Below are 15,000 nucleotides of genomic sequence, written 5' to 3'. Positions count from 1 at the left end.
TAACAGTGCTCCTTCAGAAGCCCGCCAGCTTTGTGACGTACAAGCCGTCGGTGCTCAAGCAGTCTCTCATTGAGGAGCCCGCCAGTATTGCTGACGTACACTCGGCCACACTCCAGCGGAACATCAAAAATCACACAAGGGGCGCATTCAGTGAAAGGATTGATGTGTTTGACAAGGCACTGGTTTTTCTTCAGCTTTGGTAGCTGGGTACAAACACTAGCAAGTTTGCAATGGGCTGAAAAAACAAAATTCGCATCACTATAGGCTATTTCAGCTTCCAGCTACCACCTGTGAGCCACGTTCGTTATTTTTCGCTCACAACGCCGGTCTCTGAAGAACGGGATCTTTCACGGTGTCGTGCCTCCGTTTTTTTATTCCTTAGAGTGCACCATTTTTGTAATTGTTGCACAGTAACAGTAAATCGTCGTCGGCACATCACCGTTCAAGACATAGAATATAGAAGACAGCGGTATTTAGTTGCACACGAAGGTGCGAACGCTTCTAATACGGTTCGAAGGGGCACAGGGAGGAGGGGGGGGGGGGAGGAGCTGGCAATATACGAAACGTAGAACACCATGAGCGGCGATGTACCCCAAGCACGCTACCGATCTGGAAGAGAAGTGAGTGACGATGGTGGCTCGTCAATCCTCAAAAGCAGCCACCGAGACCAATCCCGCTGCCCAGAAGAGAAGTGGGCGATTACGGCGTCAGTTAGACAGTTAAAGAGCCTTGCAAGTGCAGTTTTTACTAGTACTGAGTGCAGTTGAGTAATTGGCTAGATAAATTTAAATTCGTTAGTTTCAACACATCTTCGGCAAGAAACCAAAGTCGAAAGATAGCTATAGCGCGTGACGATGGCGAAAGACCCTTATGTGCACATGGCGCTTTCTGCTACATCTTATCACAGAGAAGACAAAACGGGAGTTGCATTTTGGCATGCGTGACGCTACACGTGACCTGATTCTTTGAGTGGGAGGGCGAAACGCATGGGGCCTGGTTTCGAAACCTATTGGCGACGGTATACACGCGTCTGGAGAAGCGGGACGACGCGCCTTAAACGTTCACCTGTGTTCGTTCAGTCGAGTGCAAGGTCGACGAAACTCGATTTCAAACGAGTACATTCAGCGACGAATGCCCTGTAGAACGTTCGCTTTATTCGGAGCTTTTGAAACACGAACTTGAGGACGCTGCCATCAGTCACGTATTGACAGCAGACCCAGCCGTCACTCTATATATAAACGAGGTACTCAAAACAACGCCCGAGCCACTGACAGCGGCAGACGGGAATTTTCCGCTACGGTTGCGCGTCGATTGAGTCGTACAGTGATAAATTGAAAGTCATTGCTTGCAACTATACGGCACAATTGTTAAAGCGCTTCGGTTAGACGTTGAACAGCGCAAGAAACAATAGGGAGCACATCGAAGCGTTGGCTCGAATGTCTCAGCCTTTGTCTTTTTATTGAATTATTTATATATTACGCTGGGCACCAACCAGTCTTTTCTGCGGAAGAGGAAAACAGCATGAAGACTGGCAACCAAATGCAGAAAACAACGCAGCTAAAGTACGCAGTACGCCAAGTAATTCGCAGTACAAGACGAATCCTCCGCCACAGTGAACACGGGTATAAACTATATAAAAAAAAAAGAAGAAAACGAAGAAAACGCAGCTAGCTTTGAGCAATGAAGAATTAAATTCCCAATCATCTAAAGTCAGCATGAAATAAATAAAAAAAGGCACTCTGACAGATTCTGAGAGAGAAAAAGTATAGAGTCTGACAATGCATTCTCTACGATTAGACAGCACACAAGCTATATAGTTAAGCATACCTTGCATGAAGTGTACCTCACGGTATGCCGAGATGTCTACACTGGGCCATGCTGTGGCGCCATGAATGTAGAACCTCCCGGTATGTAGAAAGCATGGGACGTCTCGGTGGCGGTGCCTGATGCTTTGACTCCCCTCCCATACAGGCGCGCAGCTTGCGGTGTTTGCTGTGGAGATTTCTACGCGAGCCTGCATGAATGTGAGCGCTTTCAGCCAGGTGTGACAAACGCGAACGAGTTTCATTTAGCGTCGACATCTCGCGCATCTCACATATACTATATATCCACTTCTACAGGTGTTAAAGAAACGTTGCGATGCGCGTGTATCGAAACGGTGTTACCGTTAAATCCTAGCTGTGTAAACGTATACGCCAGGTACCATGAAATTGCGATACAGTCACGGCGCAATACGGATTACGTCGCCAGTTTCAGCCACTTGTTCTCGCAATGAAGGTATACAGAAGCGGTAAATTCAGGATCTTCAAGAGGAGGTCGCTGATTCTCACAATGTATGCTGAGAGTTAGTGGTACTCCATACCAGGCGCGCGCACACACAATGTTTTCTTCGGGTCACAGTTGGATCCTGTCCTGAAATGTGTGCCGGGATATGAGCTCCTTGCATGCGCTATTAAATATGTGGGCAAACGTTCTTGCCCTGACAACGTGAGAAGTCTTGCCCTGGTCAACATCACCGCTCAACACGTCGTCCTCGATAGGTAGCAAAGCGATGGGGAGGGGAGGCTGCGTGCGTTGCGTACCGGCTGTATATTCGCAATATCGCGGCCCGGCCGCTTGATGTTCTGCATCCAAAGTTTCTTTTCATCAATAAATCGCTCAAAAGTTGGCTAAAATTGTATTGTGAACAAATAAGGTCCCTTGTGTCACAGCTTTGATACGAAATTACGTGCATATTTTTTTCCGACACCGTTATTCTCATTTCTGGGTTACAGAGACGACGACGCCTTTTCGACTGAACGAGCTCTATACGCTATCGCGTGGTGCTGCAATAGCTGCGTGGAATATGCCAGAGCACTGCACAGGCTCGGGCCGGCCTGGAAGCCCGAGCCTGAAGCGGCGGGCGTGCTGAGCTCGGGTTTAAATTTGCGGGCCCGGGTCGGACACGGGCCTGTATATAGAGGTTCGATGTCCGGCTTTTGATTCGCTATTAGAAAGCGAAGTGCTTTCGGGGCTTACAGCTGCCAGACGAATGAAATTAAAGACAAGCTGCGAGCTGTATAGAAAATAAAAGTTTGCGGACTAGTTTAATTACAATCCCACGATGACTTTGGTTCGTTCGCCTCTGATTCAGGCCCATGCATTGCTCTAATTTTCCGCGAAAGAGCGGCATACCGCAGCGAAGCAGTGTCTTCCGTCCCAGAGTTCAGTGCGTCTGCGCCATATATTAAAACAACCGACTGTTCGCAGTATCTAGAGTTTCTTTCTCGGCGTAAACTTCACGCTCACCGTGAGATCTATAGTTAGCACAGCTACCGAAAGCATCAGAAATCAGAACCATCACGGCATAGCTACCATTGTTTCGAGGGAAAACTGCGTTCCGTGCATTTTCAAGCAAGAGCCACCTGCACGCACAGACAGTTGGCGCCCGCGACGCGTGGCTCTTCATGCATGCGCGCCAGTTCTGAGCCCCCAGCGTAGTCCTCCGCAAGTTCTCTGTTCGTATGGGCCGTCGTCGCATTAGCAGCGCGATTCTAGCACGGACGGAAGCCGGGGGCAACGGAGGCAGTATAATAATAATTGTTCTTCCCGAAAGGAGGCCAGCGCGCGATTCTTATCGGCCGAGGACGACACGGGACCGGGGCCGCGCAGGTGAGTGCATACTCAAGTCCCTCCGTTTTCCCCCCGGACGACGGCAGCGACGTCGCGCGGATCTCCTCCCCGGGGGCACCCCCCTTGCCTCGCCAGTTTTCATTGTAACTTATGGCCGCGGCGACGTTTTCCAATTCCACTCGGCCGCCTCGTCAGGTCTCGGGGCCATCTCCTCCTGTAATTGGCTCCTGCGCGAGACCCCCACCTGCGCCCGCTCCGACGATTGTCCTTCCCCCGAGCGCGTTACGTGAGCAGAAAAAAGAAACAAGGACAGAAAAAAAAAATAATAATAGGCAGAGAGAGTCGGACGGGCGACACAGTCCGCTCTAAAGACAAGTCCCCTCTCCCCCTCCCGGCCCACTTGCGCAGCAGCGCTCATGCGCGCCCTATCTGGTCGCGAATGCTGGCGCCGGCCACGATAAGGTCGGCCATTCCGCGACCATGGGATGCCTGCCCGGGGTTCGTTTCAGGGGCAGCCAGCGGTCACTGAGGGCACGCTGTTGCCTCTCGGCGGAGAATTTCAAAGCCCGCGCCCCCGAAACTAAACGCCGCCTTCCAGATACCATGTTCACTCTAAGGAATTTCGGGTGTACGCCGGAGGATTATTTCCCGCGCAGGTACTCGGGATTGGCTGAGAAGCGCTTTCAAGTGAAGGAAATGCCACGGCATGCGTAGGGGTTGGACTTTCGTGTTTAACACCCCAGAGAAACAAAACGAGTGATTCAATCCGTGAAATTCGCTCTAAGCAGAAAAAGCATTCCTGGCATGCGCGCTGCAGCTAGCTGGCTGTCGGCTAGGAGTTACACTTAGCCGAACGAGATATAAAAAATAAAAAAAAAATACAACAGTGGTGAGTTGGAGCGGGGCTGATATGGTATACCACTGGAATTAAGCAGCGCAAGTGATCATTTTGAGGCACTGCTCCGTTACCTTGCAGGCCTCTGCTAGTGGGAGACTACCTCAACGACCATACGGCATCTACCGTGAGTGGCTCTGCCCATAGCAGTCCCTTGGTTAAGCAGGCGTCTACAATGTAGGCGAGAGCACTCGAAATCATTCCTAATGAAGCTTTCATGTTCTGGCTACAGCTGCAGACCAATTTCGCTTCCAATGTTTTGCTGGCTGAGCTACGGTGGCGGCTGTTCATTCTTCTAATTTCTCAAGTATTTATGTTGCGTGTAACCTATGCTTGAGAGAGTTTGCCAGCGCCACACTCGTCAATAGCGACGGGCGTACAGCGTCCTGTATTACCGCTAGTGTCACGTAGAATGGGATCAAAAAGGGAGGATGGCAGCTGTGCGGTAACCCTCTTACGCTGCGCTACGGCGTTAAGGCTGCCAGATTCGAGGCCCTCGTCAGGCTATCAACCAACAAACATAGGACAATTGAGTGGTTCATTATGCAGCACATTCAAAGAGAGCCAACAACCACTGGCACCAAGGAAAGCGTATCACATCTTTATTTTTGTTGTTGAACAATGTTAAATAATAATGTAATCTTGGAGAAAATTGATTAGAAAGTAGAAAAAAAGCCCACATGCCACTGGTGGGATCAGGGTGGCATCAGTGGCTGTTGGCGCCCTTAGTGTATCTAACTAATAACGGGCCCATATATATATAGTAAAAAATACGGTGGGCCTAGCGGAGTCAAACCAATTAATTAGTAAATACTAATTACCTATGTTTAATTATTGTTTGAGAGAAAAAGCGGCAGAGAAAAAGTTGATCTTCTCGAAGAACGGTTAGTGACGTTTTATCTACCAAATTAATGTTCACGTAAAGTGATTTTTTTACTAGCCCAAAAACGCGCCTGGCGCAATAAAAAAAAAAAAAAATCCGCGTGACAGCGGCGCCACTTAAAGTCATTAACGCACCAGATAACGAAATCTGCTTTTGTGTTTCGCGCTCTGTCCAATGTGTCTGGTTGTACGCACTTGAATGATTTAAAATAACAGCTGGACACGTGACCTCAGTTTGTTTTTTTTTTTTTTTTTTGAGGGCTATAGATAGGGCGGCATAAGTTGTGGCGAGATGGAAACAACGTAGCTAGCCATTTTTCGATACGATCTACAACTTTTTCATGGACACTTTTTCTCTCAAGGCTATAATTAATGAATACCTAATTTGTATTTACTTATTAATCAAGATCGGTGAGCGAAAAATACTGAAGATTAGCATAGGCGACATTGAACAGCTCTAAATTGGTTTCACTGGGCTCGGGCTTACAGTATCTTTAAAAATCTTGGTTACATTTAGCTGGGAAACCCGGCCGGGTGCTCTCGAACGTGGTTTGAGTGAACGAAATTAGCTGCGGCTGTGACTCTACAGTCCAGTCCCAGCGGTAGGCTATGTTGGCAATGGTTGCAGCAGCGCAGTGAGCTCGCCGCGACTTGCACCGTCACGTGCGCAGACTGCATGAACGGAGAAACCGCCGCAGACTTATCGGCCTGCCGCTGCAACGGGGTCGTGGAGCCAAGGCCGCCGCCGATTTTGTTCACTAAAACCTAGGTTGAGAGCAGCACAATCGTGGCGCACGAATGCGCCAGTCACGTGATATGCGTTTGTATTTCGCGGGCTTTCTTTAGAGATTGGAAAAAAGATACACGTGAGGCTTTCTTTATCGGCTGCCAGCAATATGGCGCACCACGGGCATTTTTTTATTTTGGCAATTAACTAATTATAATTAAAGTAAACTTTCTAATTTACTCACTATTATCTGTTTAGACAATGAAGGACTTTGCAAAGTTGGAGAGAGCCTTCTACAATAATAATAAATAATAATAACATTAAGCCATGCGAAGCTTTTCGCTTCGAAAAAAACAACAACACTGCGTTCTGAGATAACACCAAAAAGAAAAAGTTCTCCGAATTTTCGAAGAACAAAAACTGAGAAGTACAACGCCTAGACATTTGCCGGATAGGCCGGGCCGTTGCATATGTGGTTTCGTTTTCTCAACGGTATGGATGGATGGATGGAATATAGGAGCGTCCCCTTTGAAACGGGGTGGTAGCAGTAGCTATCATGCTCATTTTTCTCCCTATATCTTCATTATTGATTTAGAATGGTTAACTAAACCATCATTATATTTATTAAATTTTGCTCCTACATTACTAACATTATGTCACTGCTCTGCTTTTAAGCCACCAATCTTCCAGCCGTTTTTTGCTAGTTTCCACCGCCGGTTTATTCACCCGGCCACTGTTATCTCTAAACCCCAGAGCTTCAGGAATAGTGATCGCGCCTGCATCAACTTCCGGATGGATACCATTGCATTCGAGTATAATACGGTCAATTGTTTCACTGGAGTTTCCACATACAGCACATGCGTCATCTTCATTGTTAAACTTCTTTTTGTAGCTGCGTGTTCTAAGGCACCCTGATCTAGCTTCAAAAAGTAGGGCACTGCCTCTTGAGTTATCAAAGAAATCTTCCTTCCTGATCTGCATTTTCCACTTTCGGTATAATTCCACACTCTGTTTTTTTTTTTTTTTCACATCGAATTTATCCAATTTTTACCTTCTGTGTTTTTCACCTGTTGCCTAATGCTCTTTATTCCTCCGTCCTTGTTGCTAGCATACCTACTAGTTAGTTTCGTAGTTCTTTTCCTCCATTGCGAGTCAACGCTTTTTAGGTACAGGTATTTAAATACCTTAGCTGCCCATCTGTTACTGTCCAATTTCCTCAGGCGTTCCTCATATAATATTTTACTCTGAGCTTCCCGTACTTCGAAAGATGCCCAGCCCATATCTCCCTGTACCGCCTCATTTGTAGTTTTGCCGTGGGCACCTAGTGCTAATCGTCCAACGGATCTCTGATTTGTTCCTAATGTCGACTGCACCTCTGATTTTAGGCACAAAACCGCATTTCCGAAAGTAAGTCCGGGCACCATAATTCCTTTCCAAATACTCCTCAATACCTCATACCTATTGTATCCCCACAATGCCTTATGCTTCGTTATCCCGGCATTCCTTCGCCCTTTGGCCTTAAGTGATTGCTCATGCTTTCCAATGTATGCCAATCCTTCGTTTACCCATACCCCCAAATATTTATATTCTGCTACTGTAGGTATTGCAAGGCCTTGTATTTTAAGACCCTGATCATTGAGCCGTTGAAAATCATCAGACCCGACTTAACTGCGCTGAAACTGAAGCCTAGAGCGTCCCCTTCGTCTCCGCAATACTTAACTAAGATGCCCTCTCCTCTGAGCAGCGTCACCTGGCGACAGATAGCGGAAATATTGCAAAAACGAATAAGAGTGCACTTAAAGGCTGCCTTACTCGTTGCTTCAGTGGCGCAATGGATTGACACTACTTACCTGAGCACTGAGCAACTAGAACATCTATTCAGATCCTGTAAGTTGAATTTTTGTATTTTTTTAAAGATGACAACGTTAAAATAAGCTACCAGGATCTTTCCTGGTGTCTGTTCCGCTTTATGTTGCATATGTTATGTTTTTAATTCTTACCAGCTGCAAAACCAGCCGTGAACAGAGCCACGAGGTGACGGCATGATAACGGTAACACTATTCAATTACCTTCACCGTAATCATTTCCTGCCTTCAGTGAGTGTATGTTATCTTTAGGTTGCGTTCAGAGACACATCTCGGTAACCGAATCGCCGTTTTCCCCGCTGAGAGACAACCAGTGAGGAGAAAGAAGTTGCGGGACCCTACCGTTGAGAAAACGGAATTACGCGTTGTGGACATCATGATGTGTTGCGTTCACATGCGCATTAATGCGCGCGACACGCGACGGCGTACGATCTTTGTTTAACGAGCCGCTTGCAGCACTGTATCGAAAGGTATATACGAGAGACCTGGACGAATCAGGATACATGGTTGAGCACGTGCCTTTCGAATACTGAGTTGGGAACTATATGTCACGTGCACGTAATTCTGATTGACCTCGGCTGCTCTTACCTTCCGTAGTGCTGCAAGCTACTTGTCAAACGGAGCCTAGGTCCCATAACAACGCATCAATCACTCCGAAAGAAAGGAAGGATAAAGTGACCGGCCATCTTAAAGTTCTATATGCGGTCTCTATACGGCAGCAGTGGTTGTGGTAACGCAATTCGCCTCCCAATAACCGTCCTTTGTGACCAATGCGGCCCTTCCTTGCTTAAAGCGAAGACAAAGAACAGACCCAGCAAGCTCTCTTATTTTGAATAGTGCGCACTGTTGGTGAAAACTGGTCGAAGCGAAGAGCTGAGAGAATGGCACTGCGTTCAGCGGGAAGCTCTGTTTGCTTATTCCCGACGTAAATATTCGGCAAAAGAAGGAGAGTGCCCCAAAATTAAAGATTAAACGTTTAGCAAATGCGTACATTGACACGCACTGATATGTCACGCGCTGCCACGATGCACGATGCAGCACCGCTCGAGCTGTAAGGTTCGAGCTCTTGCTGAACTTAAACGTATCCTCATTAGGTTATGGCGAACTACATGTTCCCCGAGGCCAGGAGCGGAAAGTGTAATCTTTGTGTGGCGGGAGGGACCCTCGACCACATGTTACGGGAATGTCCGTACTCTCCCGGTGAGACGCACAATGCACAATATAGGCAGATATAGGCACCTGGGAGACTGCGCAGCTCGGACCCTGAGCTCCAGCTCCTGCACGTCGAACCGGCTGAAGAGGCTGCTGGGATCCAAGACCTCTCAGCCTGAATTGGCGGCACCTGCCCCCTGACCTGCGTGTCGGGGGAGGGGGGGGGGGTTGATCACCTTATCCGCTGGATATTAAATTTTAATCTATCTATCTATCTATCTATCTATCTATCTATCTATCTATCTATCTATCTATCTATCTATCTATCTATCTATCTATCTATCTATCTATCTATCTATCTATCTATCTATCTATCTATCTATCTATCTATCTATCTATCTATCTATCTATCTATCTATCTATCTATCTATCTATCTATCTATCTATCTATCTATCTATCTATCTATCTATCTATCTATCTATCTATCTATCTATCTATCTATCTATCTATCTATCTATCTATCTATCTATCTATCTATCTATCTATCTATCTATCTATCTATCTATCTATCTATCTATCTATCTATCTATCTATCTATCTATCTATCTATCTATCTATCTATCTATCTATCTATCTATCTATCTATCTATCTATCTATCTATCTATCTATCTATCTATCTATCTATCTATCTATCTATCTATCTATCTATCTATCTATCTATCTATCTATCTATCTATCTATCTATCTATCTATCTATCTATCTATCTATCTATCTATCTATCTATCTATCTATCTATCTATCTATCTATCTATCTATCTATCTATCTATCTATCTTGGACAGTAATGTATATTGCGCAAAAAGACGAGACAAAGAGGAGAAGTGGACAACGACGGCGCAGACGTTGTCCACTTCTCCTCTTTGTCTCGTCTTTTTGCGCAATATACATTACTGTCCATCATGGTTCACCAACTCGCCCAATCAGCCGTTCATCTATCTATCTATCTATCTATCTATCTATCTATCTATCTATCTATCTATCTATCTATCTATCTATCTATCTATCTATCTATCTATCTATCTATCTATCTATCTATCTATCTATCTATCTATCTATCTATCTATCTATCTATCTATCTATCTATCTATCTATCTATCTATCTATCTATCTATCTATCTATCTATCTATCTATCTATCTATCTATCTATCTATCTATCTATCTATCTATCTATCTATCTATCTATCTATCTATCTATCTATCTATCTATCTATCTATCTATCTATCTATCTATCTATCTATCTATCTATCTATCTGTCTGTCTGTCTGTCTGTCTGTCTGTCTGTCTGTCTGTCTGTCTGTATGTCTGTCTGTCTGTCTGTCTGTCTGTCTGTCTGTCTGTCTGTCTGTCTATCTATCTATCTGTCTGTCTGTCTGTCTGTCTGTCTGTCTGTCTGTCTGTCTGTCTGTCTGTCTGTCTGTCTGTCTGTCTGTCTGTCTGTCTGTCTGTCTGTCTGTCTGTCTGTCTATCTATCTATCTATCTATCTATCTATCTATCTATCTATCTATCTATCTATCTATCTATCTATCTATCTATCTATCTATCTATCTATCTATCTATCTATCTATCTATCTATCTGTCTGTCTGTCTGTCTGTCTGTCTGTCTGTCTGTCTGTCTGTCTGTCTGTCTGTCTGTCTATCTATCTATCTATCTATCTATCTATCTATCTATCTATCTATCTATCTATCTATCTATCTATCTATCTATCTATCTATCTATCTATCTATCTATCTATCTATCTATCTATCTATCTATCTATCTATCTATCTATCTATCTATCTATCTATCTATCTATCTATCTATCTATCTATCTATCTATCTATCTATCTATCTATCTATCTATCTATCTATCTATCTATCTATCTATCTATCTATCTATCTATCTATCTATCTATCTATCTATCTATCTATCTATCTATCTTGCTGAAAGGTTCGCTCGCAAACGGGGATACTGTTCGGAGTAACATTCATGCTAAGAGTTCCTCAGAGCGTTCCAAGCGCAGGATCAATGCAGCCCCTCTTCCTGTTTCGCGCATGAACTTGCTCTCGCGCAACCCGTGTCGCTGCAAAGCCTTTGAGCGAAATAAATCACAATGCCTGATACGACAGCGTCGGATCATTCACCGATAGTCACTGGCGTCTGTTCTCGTAATACAGTCACGTTCAACGACCATTTGGACTATACAACCCGGCTGAGACGACACAAATTACGCGACGAATTAGCCCCTCATATTGGCGGCGGCCAAGGAGCATGCGAGCAGCCTATGCGCCCAATGCATCCCCGGGGGAGACTCGATTAATCTTGGCCCTCCGGAAATTGCCAGCACAGTGGCTTCACGTCGCGAATTGTGTGCGCCTGCGGCCGGGGGTACGCTCGGGAATCGCGTCACTCCGCCGGCCTCAATCCGACTGCGGGTCAAGGGTTCGAGCGCCGCGCATGCAAAGCAGCCATGGCACCTGGCTTCATTATACACGCGGCAGTCGGCTTCATTCCGCGACAGACGGAAGGGGAGCGCCAATTAGAATCCCTGCGGGGCTGGACCGAGCGCGAAAGAGCAGACACCACCTAAGTGGGCCCTAATCGCATCTCGGCCGAGACAGGTGTTTCTGCGCAGAGCGCACGAGAGACCCCCGTCTCGCTTTGCCTCTTGTGTTTTGCCACGCGCTCTCTGACAGGGTCCTCGCCACGTTCGGCGCATTATTCATTACGCAGACTGGTGAAAGCTTCGCGGCCGAATCTTGATAGCCCCTCGCCGGTAGCCGCCACCTGCTTCATCATCGGCAGTCGCTGGTACTGCATGAGCCGCCGCTGGTGTCTTGATTCCCCGCGCGTATGTGCGCGCGTCCGGCCCGAAGACGGTCGGGACTCTCGGCCTGTCGTACCAGTTGTGACATGAAGAACTTGGCATCCATCATAAGCAATGCCCCGCGACGCTTTTCTAAACGCGGCTCATTTCATGCACTATGGAGCGGTCTGTCTCACACGCCGCGAAACATGCGTTCCTTTGACCAAGCGGAGACATCGGAAGTGTAAAACGAAAAAAAAAAAGGGGGGGGGGGGGAGGGAGGGAGGGAGGGAGGGAGGGAGGGAGATACTGTTATTTTGTGCCACCCGTTCCTTTCTGCCGCGTATATGCTACCAGATGTCCCAAATAAAGATAAGCAAGATTGTTTAAGAGAGAACAGTTTCCTAAGCCCATGCACAGAAACCGAGGGCTTTTGAAAATAAAGGTGACTACACTGTCTGCGGTTTGTTTGTTTTTATTGCGAAAGCAATACTACTCTAGGTTTCGAGCCTTCAGCGTAGCGCGGCGGTAGCCACGTACGTCTTACCCACGTGGCGCTATGACGTCACACCCCACGTGACACTAGGGTGAGAACTGAGCTACCAACTAAAGCGGTCGGCGTAGCGCGGCCCCACGTGACACAAAAGCGAAAGATGGGCTCCCAACTCAAGCGGTCGGCGTGGCGCGGTCGGAGCTGCCAACTTGGGTCTCTTGTTTCACATGGGACGGTTATGTCAGAATCAGCCTGCTAGGACCCTGGCATTCACGTTACCCCTATAGGCCACTAAGGCAAGTTCATATGGATTGATTAAAGCGGGGCTTTATATGCGGGCTGAGGAAGAAGAAAAAAGAAGAAGGACGCTCAGTCACCCGCAGCTAATGCTTTCGCTCAATATTTGGTTCAGCAGCATTGAACTCTTGTAATTTTATTTTTGTTGCACAGCGTTAGTGAATTAGTAAAGACCACTTTGATAATCGTTTTAATTAATTGCTTTAGGAAGAAAGCTTCATTTCAGAAGTTGCGGAACCGTTCCTCAAGCCAGGAATCTTTTTAAAAAGTTAGCTGTTTAGCCGTTACTAATCAACTTTCGGGAACGAAGAAATACTGCTGACTTACACATGCGACTCTAAACATATGCATAGGTTGGCTTCACTGGTCTAAAACGCTCAGTTTATTTTTTTTAAAGCTTGATTGCAATTCGGTGGTCCACCTGGTATAAATATGTGGCACAACAGCTCAATGCTGCGCTTGCATCTGTCTGGAACACTGGGTTCATCGCGGGAAAGTCACAGCATCGTGTGAATTCACGTAAACAAATACACAATAGCGACGCTGGGCACTCACACGTGTGAGACCTGCAGGGGACACGCTGTGAGGGCTACAGTGTGATCTCCTGGAAAAAGAGAGAGAGAATGAGCGCATAATTTACCTCGGATGACGGCCGTGACGCGTTGTCAGCATGATGTTGTTCTGGCGCAGACACGCACACTTCTTCAGCCGCAATGCGGTAGCTCGCAGAGCTTCAAGTTACAGCCGCTAGGCAAGCTGCAGAAGACCTCTCGTTATTTTTCAGATGCCGCAGCTCCATTTCATTGTTTCTTCCTCGCACCATCTCAGAAGCCCTTGCAATCATGCTCTGCCTGTCTTGTCACTTGCGAAATACAACATTTCTCCATTTCTCAAGCTGTAGTCGTGTTATAATTGCTTCACCACTTTTCAGCGGGGAACCACGTGTTCCCTGACAGCCCTATTTCGCGTTCTGCCATCTGTGGAGCTCGTGCGGCAACTTGCCCAGATGTGCGCACGACATTTACAGGATCGTGTAGAGTAACGGGCACTGCATATACAGATTTTAACCTGCCACGGTAACTGTGAAGCATATTTCATGCTTCTGGCCTTTCTTAAGAAGCGAAGAAGGCCTGAGAAGTTTTCTTGACGCTGACCTTTTTTTTTTTTTTTTCCGCCATAACATTGTCCTCTACTCTCTCATTCATATTCTCGGCGTAGTGTGCTGTGTGGGAAGTGCTGTACGACCATGGTCGAATTCAACTGCGGACAAGGTCATTGATTATGGTATGGGCCACAACGGACAAACGTGAGCTGTTGAAAAATACCGCGGTTACTAGTCTACTTAGTGTTCAGCCCTTTTGTTTTCGAGTGTTGACATTCCACTTTCTTTCCACGCGGCTGCGCAATGAAGCGCTGCTTGTTGTCCAGTGAAGCTTCTCGAGCAATATGAACTCCAGGCTATGCGGGCACAATAGAACGCCTTCTACCGGGGTTGTAATCTATACCCCACTTGAACACCGTGGACAAGCATCTTTTCCGCAGGTGGAAACGTAGTTTCGGCCTAGATCAGAAAACGCCTGGCTCATAGTCGGCTTCCCAGCCAGTCACTTGTGAGGCAGATACACCTCCGAGCCATTACCGGGGTGAGGAAGTTACTTTAGAGGCAGTGAGTGCTGGGCCCGCGTTGCGTGTTCGCTCGCCTCGAACGAGCGCGCACAACGACCCCCTTGACAGCATCTCCGGCCCCCGCGTCGAGCACAAAGGACACGTGAGAAATGAACCTACGAATGCTTCTGAGCTGGCAGCTGAGGAGGCAACAAGAACATGTGATAAACGACCTCCAAACATCATTCTAGTCGCCAGCAGTGCGGCTTCCCCGGCTCAGAGTCGTCCGGAGGCGCACATGTGTGTGACGAAAGGGTTGAGCCCCGGCGCGCAGACTCCGCGCTCGTCGCAGGCAGCGTTCCCACGAAATCAACCTCGGCGGCAAGCTTCTTATAGCAATGAATCGTAACATCAAGTAAAGAGCAGCGCGCATCAGATCAAACAGGCAGAAGAGGGGAGGGTTCCTCCCCTACGTCTCCCTCGCCAGGCAGCACTTTCTCCATCGCTTCTTAAACGATCGGAATATGCATGACATAAAGGACGCCTCACCTGTTTGCTGTGCAAGAGCTTCATCTTCAGCGCCGCACTCCAATAACTACGAATTACCCTTCCATTCTCTCTCT

Source organism: Amblyomma maculatum, chromosome 1 (genome assembly GCF_055883805.1).
Source record: "Amblyomma maculatum isolate TAMU_Amacu chromosome 1, ASM5588380v1, whole genome shotgun sequence".
Classification (NCBI taxonomy): Eukaryota; Metazoa; Arthropoda; class Arachnida; order Ixodida; family Ixodidae; genus Amblyomma; species Amblyomma maculatum.
The sequence above is the reverse complement of the archived record's forward strand: the minus strand, read 5'-3'. Positions refer to the sequence as shown.